Raw genomic sequence first — 15739 nt, forward strand, 5'->3', positions numbered from 1 at the left:
GAGTCAGATCTTGACAGAGTATAGTTAGACTTACGATCAGGTAATGAAAACACGCCGCCTGGATCTCAATGTCTTGTCAATGACGACTACTGGTTTCGATCTGCTCTGCACGTACTGCACCAGTGCGTAGCTACTCGCTCAATCTGCACTCCAGCGGCCATCACTACTATCAATCAACGTTTTATTAATATAACTAGTGCTGTTTGTTAAAAACTATTGTTGATTTTGTAAGCAAACTTCTTTTCCAATTTTTATCCTACAGGAAATATGAAAGGGTTAACATATCTATGTAATCAGTTATATGAAAAAGGCCAATGGTCAGATGACGTTCCCTCGGCAGTATTGACAGGAAAGCAATGGCAAGAAAGATGAGGGTTTTAGAAATATAACTCTGATTTCTCACGCCTGAAACGAAAACTTAATAGAAAACTGCAAAAAAGTTTTGAAAAGGAACAGTGTGTATTTAGAAGCAGTTCTCAGTACACCACATCGTCACTGTTCCACCAGATGCACAACGTTTTCTGTTGTTTATAAACGTGACTGCAGTGTGTTTCTTGTTCTGTATGCTAAATGTAATACTTGTTTCCTCAGTAGTTTGCTATTATCTTTGTTGAGTTGTGCTTAAATGTTTAAGTGAATCATTTTTTTATGTTAGTTATGTCACGGGTGTTCGTATCGTGTGTGTGTTTTGTGTACTGTAGTGCCTGTGTTGTCTCAGAGTTATTCCAGCTTGAAAAGGAATACTACGCACAAAACGATGGATTTTCGATGGGATTCCAAATATCAGTAACATGGACAAAGATGTTCATCAACCACATAGAAACAGCAGTCTTTCGCAGAATAATCACAAAGAAATAATGAAATATTGTTTTCTGGTGCAGATTTGTGAATAGGGAAAATAAATCAACTTCAGTATACATAACAATATCCAATTCACCACAGAAGAAGAAATACAACAACAAACACACATCTTGGATACAACAATAAATAGAGATGGAAAGAAGCATTTAATCAGTACTTCCTTTCTACTCATGTGTGATAAGTTATTCCAGAAAATTATTCTGGAAGACATTATTGAATGGAAATGTGCAAAATAGGAGATAGATTCGTTTGTTTCCTACACTAACGACTATGCAAAAAGCAAAAGTAACTGAACTTCTTCGAGTAGCTCAATAATATACTTATTCCGGTTCAAGTGTTGGTGATATGTAAATCCAAAAATTTAGAGAATTATATATTCTGACTGTTGCTCATGTGCTACATTAGTTATTGGTATGACGCTATTTGTTGTGCAGAACTGAATATAGTGTGCTCTCCCAAAAATAGTAAAAGTAAGTTTCAGAAAACCACAGAATAATTCCGTGAGAAACATTGTTTACAATCTCTTCCGTTTTTTCTCTCTAATCAGAGTTCTTATAACTGTGGTGGGCGCTAGGATTGTTGGTGATGGGCTGAGAGGCGCGCAACAACATTTGGGGAACACCTTTATTAACAACATAAAAATCTCAACGGACAGACACAAATCAGCAGATTAACCCCAGTTCACATTTACAATTGAATAACAGAACTTATACAACCAATAACAAAATAAGATGTATGACAGCATGACTTGCATAGAAATTCAGAAAACTGAACTCTCGCAGTGTCATAACTAAAAGAAATGTCCTTTAGATCTCAGGTCTATAATGCCCTCTACACTTCGTTTAAAACAACCACATAACGTATACTCATATGCATACGTTAGCCACCTGCTCACAGTTGTTAGTACTCGTCACAGTCTTTGTTGCTGAAAGCGCTCAGACCTAAAAATTCTCTTTGTCTGAGAGTATGTGACAAGTCAGATGCCTGATGTCAAAGCGGAGGATGTGTACAGGTACAAGTTTTTCCATTATTTAGTGTACCCCGCTTGCTGTCCCAGAATTCTTAACGCAGACCCTGTCACCCAGCTTTAACGAGATCGGAGCGCAATTTCACATGGGCGAGGTTCAGGCCATTTTGTACGCTCTTCCAAGTAGCACAGATTTCTCAGCTTCAACTTTGTGTGAAAGAGGATCTTTCAGTGACCACACGTTGAACAATGGGGAGTTCGATCTAAGGGCGTTAGGTGTTTGCCTATGAGCCTCATGTACAGTTAAAAAGAAGGTATACGCCAACGAAGGTAGGGAACTACGAGAATCGGTATGGTCTGTGTGATGAAATGCAATTAGGGCAGCATATAAATTGTGGTTGACAGTTGTAGTGGTAATTCCCGGAGTATCCCAAGGAAGTGTGATAGGAAAGCGTCGGATGCTCTTTAAAGCTTTTCGCAGATGATGCGGTTGTCTATAGCGAAGTAGCAACGCCAGAAGATAGTAACAATTTGTGGAGTGACCTCCAGGAAAAAAGAATTGATGATTGTTGCAGGCTCTGGTATTTAACCCTGAACGTAACTAAAAGTAACATATTGCGTATACTTAGGAAAAGCAGTCCACTATTTTATAGCTACACTATTGATGAGAAACTGCTGTAAACGGTATCTACCGTAAAATATCCGGGAGTAACAGTTCAGAGAGACCTTAAGTAGAGTGAATACATAGAGCAAACAGTGAGAAAAGCAGATGCCAGTCCCTGATTCATCGGAAGAAATCTGAGGATATGCAACTCATCCACGGCGCTTGTTGGACCTATTCTTGAGTATTGTTCATCTATCTGGGTTCTCTACCAGGTAGGGTTGATAGAGGAGATAGAGACGATCCAACGATGAGAGGAGCGTTTCGTCACGGGATCGCTGAGCCGGCGCGAGAGTGTTACGGAGATTCGCAACAACTGAATTCGCAGACGTTACAAGACATGCGTTTGGCACCACGGAGAAATTTACTATTGAAATTTCTAGAGAGCACTTTCCGGAAAGAGAACACAAAGTGTTACTTGCCCCATATATGTCTCACTTAATGACCACGAGCAGAAGATTCCAGAAATCAGAGCCACTACAGTGGCTTACCGATAATCATTGTTCCCGAGCGCTATTTGCAAGTGGAGCAGGATTGGAGAGCTCAGTTAGTGATAAAAAAGTATCCTCCCCCACACCACTAGATGGCTTGCGGAGTATGACGTAGTTATAGACGTTGATGTGGTCTTCACTCTCGGAAAACTACGGTGTCGTGGTATGGGCAATACCAGCTTCAAAGCAGATACTGCAGAAAGGTAATGAAATGAAGAGACGCCTTATTTGTATATATATATATATATATATATATATATATATATATATATATATATATATATATATATATATATATATATATATATACGAGGGTGGTTCAGAAAGTAACCTCCGATTGGTCGCAGTGCGGGTTGTGGGGGGGAGTAGCGACGCCATCTGTGCGTTCACGCACTCAGCAGGTCAGTCGGCATCAAGCCGTGGTCGAGTGAATGTCGTACCTGCGCTAGTTTAGTTTTTGTGGCAGTTTCAAATGTGTGCGGCAATAGAAAACCCCACCAAATGTGAAGTGCGTGCTGTCATAAGGTTTTTTACAGCCAAAGGATATTCTGCAGCAGCTATTCATCGTGAGCTTTGTGCCGTGTACGGACCAAGAGTTATGAGTGAAGGAGTTGTCCGTGAATGGGCACGTTTATTTAAAAGTGGACGAGAAAACGTTCATGATGAAGAGAGGAGTGGTAGACCATCATTGGTGACTGACGAACTCGTTCAGACAGTTGATGCAAAAGTTCGTGAAAATCGACGTTTCTCAATGTCGGAGTTGTCTACTGGTTTTCCACAGATTTCTAAGACTCTCTTTTAAGAGATAGTGACAGCAAGATTGGGTTACCGTAAGTTCTGTGCATGATGGGTGCCCAAAATTCTTACCGACCACCACAAAACTCAAAGAATGGCCTCTGCATTAGACTTTCTGTCACGTTATGAGGACGAAGGAGAACCATTGTTAAACAGAATCGTGACCGGTGACGAAACCTGGATTAAGTACGTGAACCCTGAGACAAAAGAACAATCAAAGATGTGGGCACATTCAAATTCGCCTACCAAACCAAGAAAAGCCTCGCAAGATTTTTCTGCCAGAAAACTGATGGCAACGGTGTTTTGGGATGCCAAAGGGGTGTTGTTGGTTGAATTCATGGAATGTGGTACGACCATTAATCAAGACGTGTACTGTGAAACAATAAAAAAGTTACGACGGGCTATACAGAACAAATGCCGTGGTATGCTGACTTCCGGTATCGTTTTTTTGCACGATAACGCCCGTCCTCACTCTGCTCGCAGAACAACGGTCCTTCTTGAGTCCTTCAAGTGGGACGTTATCAACCATCCACCTTACAGCCCAGACCTGGCGCCCAGTCATTATCACTTCATCATGCATTTGAAGAAATGGCTCGGGTCACAGTGGTTTGATGACGACGAAGAGCTCAAAGATGCGGTCACAGGCTGGCTCCAGGCACAAGCGGGTGATTTTTATGCAGAAGGAATTTCAAAGCTTGTGAAGAGATACGATAAGTGCCTCAATCGCTATGGAGACTATGTAGAAAAATAGTGCAAAGATGTAGTTGTAAGATGTATATATTAAAATATTTTTATTTAACTTGGTGTATTTTTTTAAATCAACCGGAGGTTACTTTCTGAACGGCCCTCATATATATATATATATATATATATATATATATATATATATATATATATATATATATATATATATTAATTGCATGTAAATATTTATAATTTAAATGCTTTCTTTTAGTAAGTAAGGACACTGCTTCACTGTATGTGTACATTTAGGTACAAGCCTGTTAACGTTTCATTGTATTTATCTGTGCTTTACTGTGAAACTTATATGCTCTGGGAAAAGGCCAAAGGATTTGTTATTTGCATCGACTAGCAACGATAATAGCAGTGCTTCTGTGTTGTAAAATCTTTGGGTAGGGAGTTGTTGCGCAGAGCGCGTGGAGAGAGGGAGATGGGTTCCAGCGCTTGTAGTGTGCGGAAGTGTGGTGTTAACACTCTCGCAGTAGAGAGCACCATTTTCGGCGGCATAATGTACGCGAGCCGGCCAAATGTCTAGAGCACGGGTATGGACAGTGGACAGGCGGACGAGGGTGTCTTAATTACGATTGCTTGTTCCTATAATTAGCTGTGGCTCCACAATATGCTACTGTCTTCAACAACAGCAGCTGTTCCAGTGGACAGGCGGACGAGGCTGTCTTAATTACGATTGCCTGTTCCTATAATTAGCTGTGGCTCCACAATATGCTACTGTCTTCAACAACAGCAGCTGTTCCAGTAACACAGTTTCGTTGTCGGCTCCGAGTTTCGTCGTATGCACAGCACTGAAGTAAGACTGTTCATTGGTAGAAAGTAGTAACGGATGACCCAGCAGCACAACTGAATGTGATTTGATTGATAAGATTTATTTAAATAATAATCAGTTAAACTCAGGGCGAATGTGTCCTCATTGCCCCCAGACATTGTTACCAAGCAGGATCCTTGTTCCTTTTTTTCCTAATATGCTGAGTGTCATAAGAAACAAATCAAATAGTTACAGCCCATTTATTAATGAATAATTTCTCTTTTAAGAATTTTAGCCTCAGTCTGCTTTCAATTAACTGGTGTACAACAGAGGCTTCAGTATATGACTAAAGTAAAGCAATTTCATTTTTCAAGTTTGAGAATCAATCACTGGGAAAAATCCAAATCTAAAGAAATTAACAGTGCGGAATTTTTATTTATTTTACATATAGCTTGGAGCACATGGCTGTTTGGTTTGGTATGTATTCTAGTATTTAATTCTGTTCGTCAGTAAAAAAGGCTCAGTTGTTCAGACATTAGTATGAAATCCAATTTGCAAAATAAGTAATGGCAAAGCAAAAAGTGCTTGCTTTTTTTTCTTTAATTTCCTTGATGACGTTATGTGAAGATCACTGAAAGTCATTGTTCACGTAGCGAAGTTCAGTACTAACATACAGTTTAACTGCATATTTTCAAATCGTTACTCCATCGCGTTTTTCAAAATTTAGTGCCAAACATAATGAAGATCGATTTCTCAGTTTTCTTTATCGTTACTTACACACTTAAAATTAGTGTAAAAAAAACTGGCGACCGTTAAGTAATTCCTTTTCGTTCATTAGTGTAACTTTTGATTCATGATCAGTGGTACTCCTTTCTGTCCAATGTTGTTCGGGAGTGAATGCACAAAATAACTTATCCAAATTATAGCCCTGTTCTGTTTAATTACTTTTATTTTTAGTAGACTTTCCATCAGAAGGGTCGGTTGTACACTTACCTCCTACTTATCGGTATCACTTCTTCGGGAAAGATCGCCTTATACAGGTAGAAAAAAATCCATTAGGCCTATACACGATCCACGGTCATATTTTATATCGCAAGCAGGATAGGCCAATTAGTAAGTGGGAGGTTACAATCCCTGATCTCTTTTCTTCCTTATGAACTGTTACCCAGCTTTCATTCTCTTCTTAAGGACCCACAAATAATCACACACAGGAATTTCGTCGTAGTATTTAAAAAAAAATGTCTGCTTAGTTCAACTTCAGAATCCTCCCCTTCCCTGACCTGTTTTACAGAGAGAACAACCGGTAAATATTGGACAAACTCAATGGTCTGGCAAGGGAAGGCCGCAATATGTTGCCGCGCAGATTATACTCACACAATTTTCAGTTAATAGAGCGAAAAAGCATACATACACCACAAAAATTGTAGCTGCTATGGACTATTAGAACAGGAGATATCACCATCAGAGATAAGGTGAGAATACTGTATGACTGATTTAACACGCAGATGGATTATTTGAGGCAAATAGTCAGTAATATAACATGTAACACCTTGTAATAGAGTTGACTTACTTGAATACACTACTGAAGGCAAAAAATATGCAAGTCAGCATTAGCAGCATGGTTGTTGGGTTCGGGTTGTTTGGGGGAGGAGACCAGACAGCGAGGTCATCGGTGTCATCGGATTAGGGAAGGACGGGGAAGGAAGTCGGCCGTGCTCTTTCAAAGGAACCATCCCGGCATTTGCCTGGGGTGATTTAGGGAAATCAAGGAAAACCTAAATTAGAATGGCCGGACGCGGGATTGAACCGTCGTCTTCCCGAATACGAAAATGGTTCAAATGGCTCTGAGCACTATGGGACCTGAGGTCATCAGTCCCCTAGACCTAGAACTACTTAAACCTAACCAACCTAAAGATATCACACACATCCATGCCCGAGACAGGATTCGAACCTGCGACCGTAGCAGCCGCGTGGTTCCGGACTGAAGCGCCTAGAACCGCTCGGCCACTGCGGCTGGCCCTGAATACAAGTTCAGTGTGGTAGTCACTGCGCTACCTCCCTCGGTCAGCATGGTCGTTGCGTAGACAGTTCTCGTACATTACATGACATCAGCTTGTTCACAGGTGTCATGAAAACACTCTGCCGTTAATCCGTCTTCAAAGCAGTACTACAAGAATGTTTGAAATACACCAGGAGTATGTCTACTATAGCTGGATTGAAAAAAAAATGCAGATTTGATAAAGCTGGAGAAGTGTGTCACCGAGAACTAAAAATACAAAAACGAGCGAATCCGTAAGAATAGTTATGTTAATGTCCTTGTCAGAAAATATCATGAATGTACCTGCGATAAATTTCACAAAAAATTTTGTATGGACGTAAGAAGAAAATGTCGACCGGCTACACAATACCTGTGCACTTTGCTGGAATCAACTTCTTGATGAATTCAGTGCCTTCAGAAACTGTAGAGTTGCATATACACTATGTGATCAAAAGTATCCGGAAACCTGGCTGAAAATAACTTACAAGTTCGTGGCGCCCTTCATTCGTAATACTAGAATTCAGTATGGTGTTGGCCCACACTTAGCGTTTATGACACCTTCCACTATCGCAGACAAACGTTCAGTCAGGTGATGGAAGGTTTCTCGGGGAATGTCAGCCCGTTTAAAGGAGTGCAGCACTGAGGAGAGGTATCAATGTCGGTCGGTGAGGTCTGGCACTAAGTCGGCGTTCCAAAACATCCTAGATGTGTTCTATAGGATTCAGGTTGGGACTCTATGCAGGCCAGTCCATTACAGGGATGTTATTGTCGTGTAACCACTTCACCATAGGCCATGCATTATGAAGAGATGCTCAATCATGTTGAATGATGCAATCGCCATCCGCGAATTGCTCTACAACAGTGGGAGGCAAGAAGGTGCTTAATGCATCAGTGTAGACCTGTACTGTGATAGTGCCATGGAAAACAACGAGGGATGCAAGCCTCTCCATGAAAAACAAGACCACACCGTAACTCCACCGCCTTCGAATTTTGCTGTTGGCAATACACACGGTGACAGATGACGTTCACCGGGCATTCGCCATACCCACACCCTACCATCGGATCGCCACATTGGGTACCGTGATTCGTCACTTCATACAACGTTTTTCCACTGTTCAACCGTCCAATGTTTACGCTCCTTACACCAAGTGTTCTCACCTCTCGCCTAACTGTCATAGTACTTGCTGTGGGTCCTGATGCTGTTTGGAATTCCTGTGTGACTGTCCGGATAGATGTCTGCCTATTATACGTTACGATACTCTTCAACCGTCGGCGGTCTTTGTCAGTCAACAGACGAGGATGGCCTGTACGCTTTTGTGCTGTACGTGTCCCTTCACGTTTCCTCTTCACTTACACATCGGAAACAGTGGACCGAGGGATGCTTAGGAGAGTGGATATCTCGCGTACGGACGTATGACAGAAGTGACACCTTATCACCTGACCACGTCCGAAGTCCGTGAATTCCGAGGAGCGCCCATTCTGCTCTTTCACGATGTCTAATGACTCCTGAGGTCGCTAATGTAGAGTACCTGACAGTAGGTGGCAGCACAATGCACCTAATACGAGAAACGTATGTTTTTGAGGGTGTCCGGATACATTTGATTACACAGTGTTGTTCGTCGACTCTGTTGGCTGTCCAGATGTCAACCAAAAATAAAGGGATGTAGTTTTTCCTTGTATGTCTGCCTACATTACTTGTTCTAGGAAGACTTTTACATTCGTCTTTGTCATATTAGCAAATTTGCTTGCAAACGCCTTGATGTTCAGTAAATTTATGTTCATGTTTGCAGATAGTTTGAAGATAGATTCTGATCTTCCTTATGGTGAACAAACTGACCATGGCCTCTATTTCGTCACAGAATATTTAGCTTCAAGTGCGGAGATTACATGCAAAGCATATACCGTAGGCCACCACTCACTAGCATCCTCTCAGAAAATGATGGCAGCAACACCTGCCATTGATGCGTTTGTCTGGACAATAAGTCCTTGATTAGAACTGGGCACTGCCAACATGGGGGCACTCGCCAAAGTTATCTTCAAGTATTCGAATGCTGCTTGATGGAAAGAGCCCCATTCAGATTTCCCCTCGTTTTTTAATGGGGGTTATTAAGGTACAACGATTTCCGCACTCCTAAACATCCCTACATCCACTGTTGCCGATGCGATAGTGAAGTGGAAATTAGGAATAAATTTCCGAAAAAACTGTTAAGACCAATGAAGATCACTACCCCCTCCGTGTTATTTGTAGGTGATCGAGATTGGACGGCCTTAGTGCATCTCTGGGGTACTACAGCATCCTGAGTGGAGAATGTTCTTTTTTTTTTTTTTTGTTTATTTTTGTGTGTCATCAGCCTCCCGAGCTGTTTGATGCGGCCCGCCAAGAATTCCTCTCCTGTGCCAACCCCTTTATTTCCAAGTGGCACTTGCAACCTAGGTCCTTAATCATTCGTTGGATGTATTCCAATCTCTGTCTTCCTCTACAGTTTTTGTCCTCTACAGCACCCTTAGTGCCACGGAAGACATTCCCTTATGTTTTAACAATGTCTTATCATCCTGCCCCTTCGCCTTTTCCGTGTTTTTCATATATTTCTTTCCTATATGATTCTTCGCCGAAGGTCCTCATTCCTTACCCTATCAGTCCACCTAATTTCCAACATTCGTCTGCAGCACCACATCTCGAATGCGCTGATTGCCTTCTGTTCCGGGTTTTCCGTTTCACTACCATGCAATGGTATGCTCCAAATGCGCATTCTTAGAAACTTCTTCCTCAGATTAAGGTCTATGTTTAATACTACAGGAATGCCCTTTTTGCTAGTGATTGTCTGCTTTTGATGCCCTCCTTGCTCAGTCTACCACTGGTTATTTGGCTAATTAGATATCAGAATTCTTTAACTTCCAGAATGAGATTTTCACTCTGCAGCGGAGTGTCTACTGATCTTAAGTTTCTCGCTGTTGTCATTCCTGATCCTTCTCATTACTTCCGTCCTTATTCGTTTCCTCTCATTTTTTATTCGGTACTCATTAGACTGTTCATTCCATTCAGCAGATCACTTATTCCTTCTTCACTTTCACTCTGGACAGCAAGGTCATCAGTGAATTTTATCATTGATATCCTTTCACCTTGAATTTCAGTTCCTCCTATGAACGTTTCTTTTATTTCCATCCTTGTTTCTTTGATGTGCAGATTGAACAACATAGGCAGAATATTGCATCTCTGTCTCACACCCATTTTAATCCGAGCATTTCATTCTTGGCCGCCCAAACTGCGCTCTTGACCCTTGTACATATTGTATATTACCCATCTCTCCCTATAGCTTACCCATATTTATCTCAGAATTTCGAACCCTGCACCATTTTACATTGTCAAACGCTTTCTCCGGGTCGACGAATCCTATGAATGTGTCTTGGTGTTTCTTTAGTCTTGCTTCCATTATCAACCGCAACGTCAGTACTGCCTCTATGGTGCCTTTACCATTCCTGAAGCCAACTGATCGTCATCTAATACATCCTCAAATTTCTTTCCCATTCTTCTGTGTATTGTTCTTGTCAGCAACCTGATACATGAGCTGTTAATCTGACTGTGCCATAATTCTCATACCTGTCAGTTCTTTCAGTCTTCGGAATTATGTTGATGATAATTTTCCGAAAGTCAGATGGTATGTCGTCAGACACATACATTCTACATACCAACTCCTCCAAAGCTCTCTTAAATTATGATTCTAATACTGGATCTCCTATCTATTCTAAATCCACTCCTCATCTTTCTTCTATGACATTAGACAAATCTTCCCCCTCATAGAGGCCGTCAGTGTACTCTTTTCACCAATCCGCTCTCTCCTCTGCATATCACAGTGCAGTTCCCTTTGAATTCTAGATGTTAGTATCCTTGATTTTAATGTTACCGAAGGTTGTTATGACTTTCCTACATATGTGTCTATCCTTTCAACAGTAATTTCTGTTTCCATTTCTTCACATTTTTTATACAGTCATTTTGTCTTAATTTTCCTGCACTTCGTATTAATTTCATTCCTCAGGGACTCGTATATATGCATTCCTGAATTTCCCTGAAAATTGTTATACTTCCTTCATTCATCAATCAACTGAAGTATTTCTTCTGTTATACATGGTTTCTTCACAGTTACCTTCTTTGTATCTATGTTTTTGTTTCTAACTTGTGTGACTGCCCTTTTTAGTGTGGCCCATTCCTCTTCGACTGTACTGCCTACTGAGCTATTCCTTATTGCTGTATGTACAGCCTTGGGGACATTCAAGCGTATCTCGTCACTCCTCAGTATTTGCGTATCCTACTTCTTTGCGTACTGACTGTTCCTGCCTAATCTCTTAAACTTCAGCCTAATCTTCATCACTAATACATTGTGATCTGAGTGCATATCTGCTCCTGTGTACGCCTGATTTCGGAATTTCTGTCTGACCATGATGTAATGTAACCGAAATCCTCCCGTGTCACCTGGCCTTTTCCAAGCATACCTCCTACTCTTACGATTCCTGAACAGAGTGTTCGTTATTACGAGCTGAAATTAATTACAGAACTCCATTAGACTTTCTTCTCTCCCAGTCCTTGTACCAAGCCCATATTCTCCAGTAATCTTTTCCTCTGCTCTTCCCCTACAACCGCAATCCAGTCCCCCATGACTATTAGATTTTCATCTCCCTTTACTTACCGTATCACTCTTTCAATAACGTCATGTACTTTAGGTCTTCATCTTCAGCTTGCGACGTCGGCATGTATACCGGAACTATCGTTGTCGTTGTTTGTTTGCTGCCGGTTCTGATAAGAATAACCCTCTCACTGAACTGTTCACAGTAACACTCTCTCTGGTCTACCTTCCTATTCATAACAAATCCTACTCCCGTTTTAACATTTTCTGTTGCTGTTGATATTGCCCTATACTCATCTGATCAGATTTCCTTGTCTTCTTTTCATTCCATTTCACTGACAACTATTATATCTAGACCGAGCGTATGCATTCCCCTTTTCAAGTTTTCTAGCTTCCCTTCCACGTTCAAGCTTCTGACATTCCACGCCGCGACACGTAGACTGTTATCCAAGACTAGCTGACCCAAAAAGGAAATCTTGGTTTACGCAAAGCTCACCTCTGATGAATCCGACATTGAAAGGACAGTGGACTTCCACAATATTCTCAAGACATTCGTCGAAAGTTTCATTAAAAATTACAGGATTGTCGAAGAAGTTGTACATGCACCGAAACTTCTCATCCGAAGCACTTTCTTTCATATTTCTGGAAAGATAAAATGTATTATTAAAGATTCCAGTCCATGAAAAAGGCTACTTAGCAGTCTCTTTAAAGACTCCCATTGGATGCAACTCATTTTGTTCCATGATTTCGAGATAATGAGGCAACTATGATCATGATGCTGGTTTTTGACGATGCTGAGTTGAAAATATTGTCCCCAAGTGCGGCGGGGTGGGGTTGGTGGGATTCGTTTCGCGATTTATTTACTGTCCACCTACCCCAGTATAATGTACATTCACCACCCGTTGCTCTGTATTCGTAGGTACTATGTATACGATGAGAAAAGCAGCGTTGAAGAAAATCACCGTCCATACTTACGATCATGCGTAACTCAAGTAACAAGATAAACCTGTAAATCTCTATTAATAATGTGCAAAGTGGGTGCTTCCTCCCTTCATTGAAAAAGTTTGTTTGTAGATACTGATGTTTTATTACGGTCCTTTTCATTTATGGTGTCACCAAGCCCACATTTACGTTGGTGGTACATCTACTACTAGTTAGTGCAACTTATGTCACATGTAAGACAGCTAGAAATGTGCTACGTCCAACTCGAAATATTACGAGATTCACACAGGCATAGGAATATGGCATCCGGAAAGCGTTTGACTCGGTGCCCCACTGCAAACTCGTAACTAAGATACGAGGATATGGGATTAGTTCCCAAGTATGTGAGTGGCTCGAAGACTTCTTAAGTAATAGAACCCAGCACGTTGTCCTCGATGGTGACTGTTCATCGGAGATGAGGGTATCACCTGGAGTGCCCCAGGGAAGTGTGGTAGTTCCGCTGTTGTTTTATATCTACATAAATGATCTTTTGTATAGGGTGGATAGCAATGTGCGGCTGTTTCCTAGTGATGCTGTGGTGTACGGGAAGGTGTCGACGTTGAGTGACTGTAAGAGGATACAAGATGACTTGGACAGGATTTGTGATTGGTGTAAAGAATGGCAGCTAACTCTAAATATAGATAAATGTAAATTAATACAGATGAATAGGAAAAAAGAATCCTGCAATGTTTGAATAATCCATTAGTAGTGCAGCGCTTGACACAGTCACGTCGATTAAATATTTGGGCGTAACATTGCAGAGCGATATGAAGTGGGACAAGCATGTAATGACAGTTGTGGGGAAGGCGGATAGTCGTCTTCGGTTCATTGGTAGAATTTTGGGAAGATGTGGTTCATCTGTAAAGAGAGACCGCTTATAAAACACTAATACGACCTATTCTTGATTTCTGTTCGAGCGTTTGGGATCCCTATCAGGCAGGATTCAGGGAGGACATAGAAACAACTCAGAGGCGGGCTGCTAGATTCGTTACTGGTAGGTTTGGTCATCACGCGACTGTTACGGAGTCTCTAGAGGAAAGGAGGCGTTCTTTTCGTGAATCGCTACTGAGGAAATTTAGAGAACCAGCATTTGAGGCTGACTGCAGTACAATTTTACTGCCGTCAAACTTACATTTCGCGGAAAGACCACGAAGATAAGATAAGAGAGATTAGGGCTCGTACAGAGGCATATAGGCAGCCATTTTTCCTTCGTTCGCCGCGGGGGATTAGCCGAGCGGTCGAAGGCGCTGCAGTCCTGGAATATGCGGCTGGTCCCGGCGGAGGTTCGAGTCCTCCCTCGGGCATGGGTGTGTGTGTTTGTCCTTAGGATAATTTAGGTTAAGTAGTGTGTAAGCTTAGGGACTGATGACCTTAGCAGTTAAGTCCCTTAAGATTTGACACACACATTTTCCTTCGTTCTGTTTCGGAGTGGAACAGGGAGAGAAGATGCTAGTTGTGGTACGAGGTACCCTCCGCCACGCACCGTATGGTGGATTGCGGAGTATGTATGTAGATGTAGATGTAGATGGTGAGTAGTGTGGCCAACCTATTTTCGTCCATTCTTAAACAGCAGGGAACACGGCTTTCTTTTGTGACTCAGCTGCAACTATAGATAATGCGGTGGGAAATTATTCGAGAACGTAATAAGATCCAGTGACTGAAAGAAGCGTAATCACGTTTATCGAAATTAGAGTCTCCTGGCGGCCTGGAGAGCAGGTCTGCATTCTCGTGTAGCTTGTTCAACTTGTTTGATGGCCGGTCTTTCTTGATATGCGAGATGTGTGAAAGCAATGCCCCAGCTTACTGCTTCTCCGCATAGGCAGTAATAATAGTTTATCGGGAGAGTACAAGACTAAATATTTAACTGCCAGGTGTGATTGTTTTAATCGACGAGAGAATCGGTCGAATTAAAGAGACCAGGTAAAATTTTCTCCCTTTTACTGAATGTACTGACGCCATTGAAAATCTGAGCAAAACAGTGAATAGACTGAGAGTAGTTATTCACATCTTCCTCGAACTATCGCAGCTCTTTTTACCACTGGAGGACTTTTAACAACTACTTGTAGGTGTTGGAAGGATGCTGTATTTACTAATAATGAAGCCCAAATATTGAACTGATATTTGGAAACTTTGACGATTTTGAAAATTACAAGCCGGCCGATGTGACCGAGCGGATCTAAGCGCTTCAGTCTGGAACCGCGTGACCGCTACGGTCGCAGGTTCCAATCCTGCCTCGGGCATGGATGCGTGTGATGTCCTTAGGTTAGTTAGGTTTAAGTAGTTCTAAGTTCTAGGGGACTGATGACCTCAGATGTTAAGTCCCATAGTGCTCAGAGCCATTTGAAAATTACATCACATTATGGTAGTTTCGCAGTAACACAGATTGTGAGGATGCTAGGACCTATTGGCTCCACTAGTAGTAAAGACTGTAACATCCCCTTTGAAAAATTAACGAATTACTGTGCTGATAAATCTCTTACGTTATTTAATTTCCCGAACAGCTGAGCAGAACTGAACGTCCTCAGATATTTTTCTCTTTACTTATTCTGATCAACACTTAACTGACATACAATACTTTTAGCGCAACGCAATCTGACTTTCAAAAATCCCTACAAAAGAATGGCCCTGACAAACGATAACCTATACCTTTCATTAATCACTCACCTGACTAAAATCTTCGTTACTCAAACTACTGCAATACAGCATGCGCCAATACTACTAGCTAAATAAAAGATTCTAAGTACTGAGGGCACGAAATACTGATAGGCATAGTTAGCAAATGAAAGATTTTGATAGAGAACAAACAATGTATCTACTTTAATAAT

This window comes from Schistocerca americana, chromosome 6 (genome assembly GCF_021461395.2).
Source record: "Schistocerca americana isolate TAMUIC-IGC-003095 chromosome 6, iqSchAmer2.1, whole genome shotgun sequence".
Taxonomy (NCBI): Eukaryota; Metazoa; Arthropoda; class Insecta; order Orthoptera; family Acrididae; genus Schistocerca; species Schistocerca americana.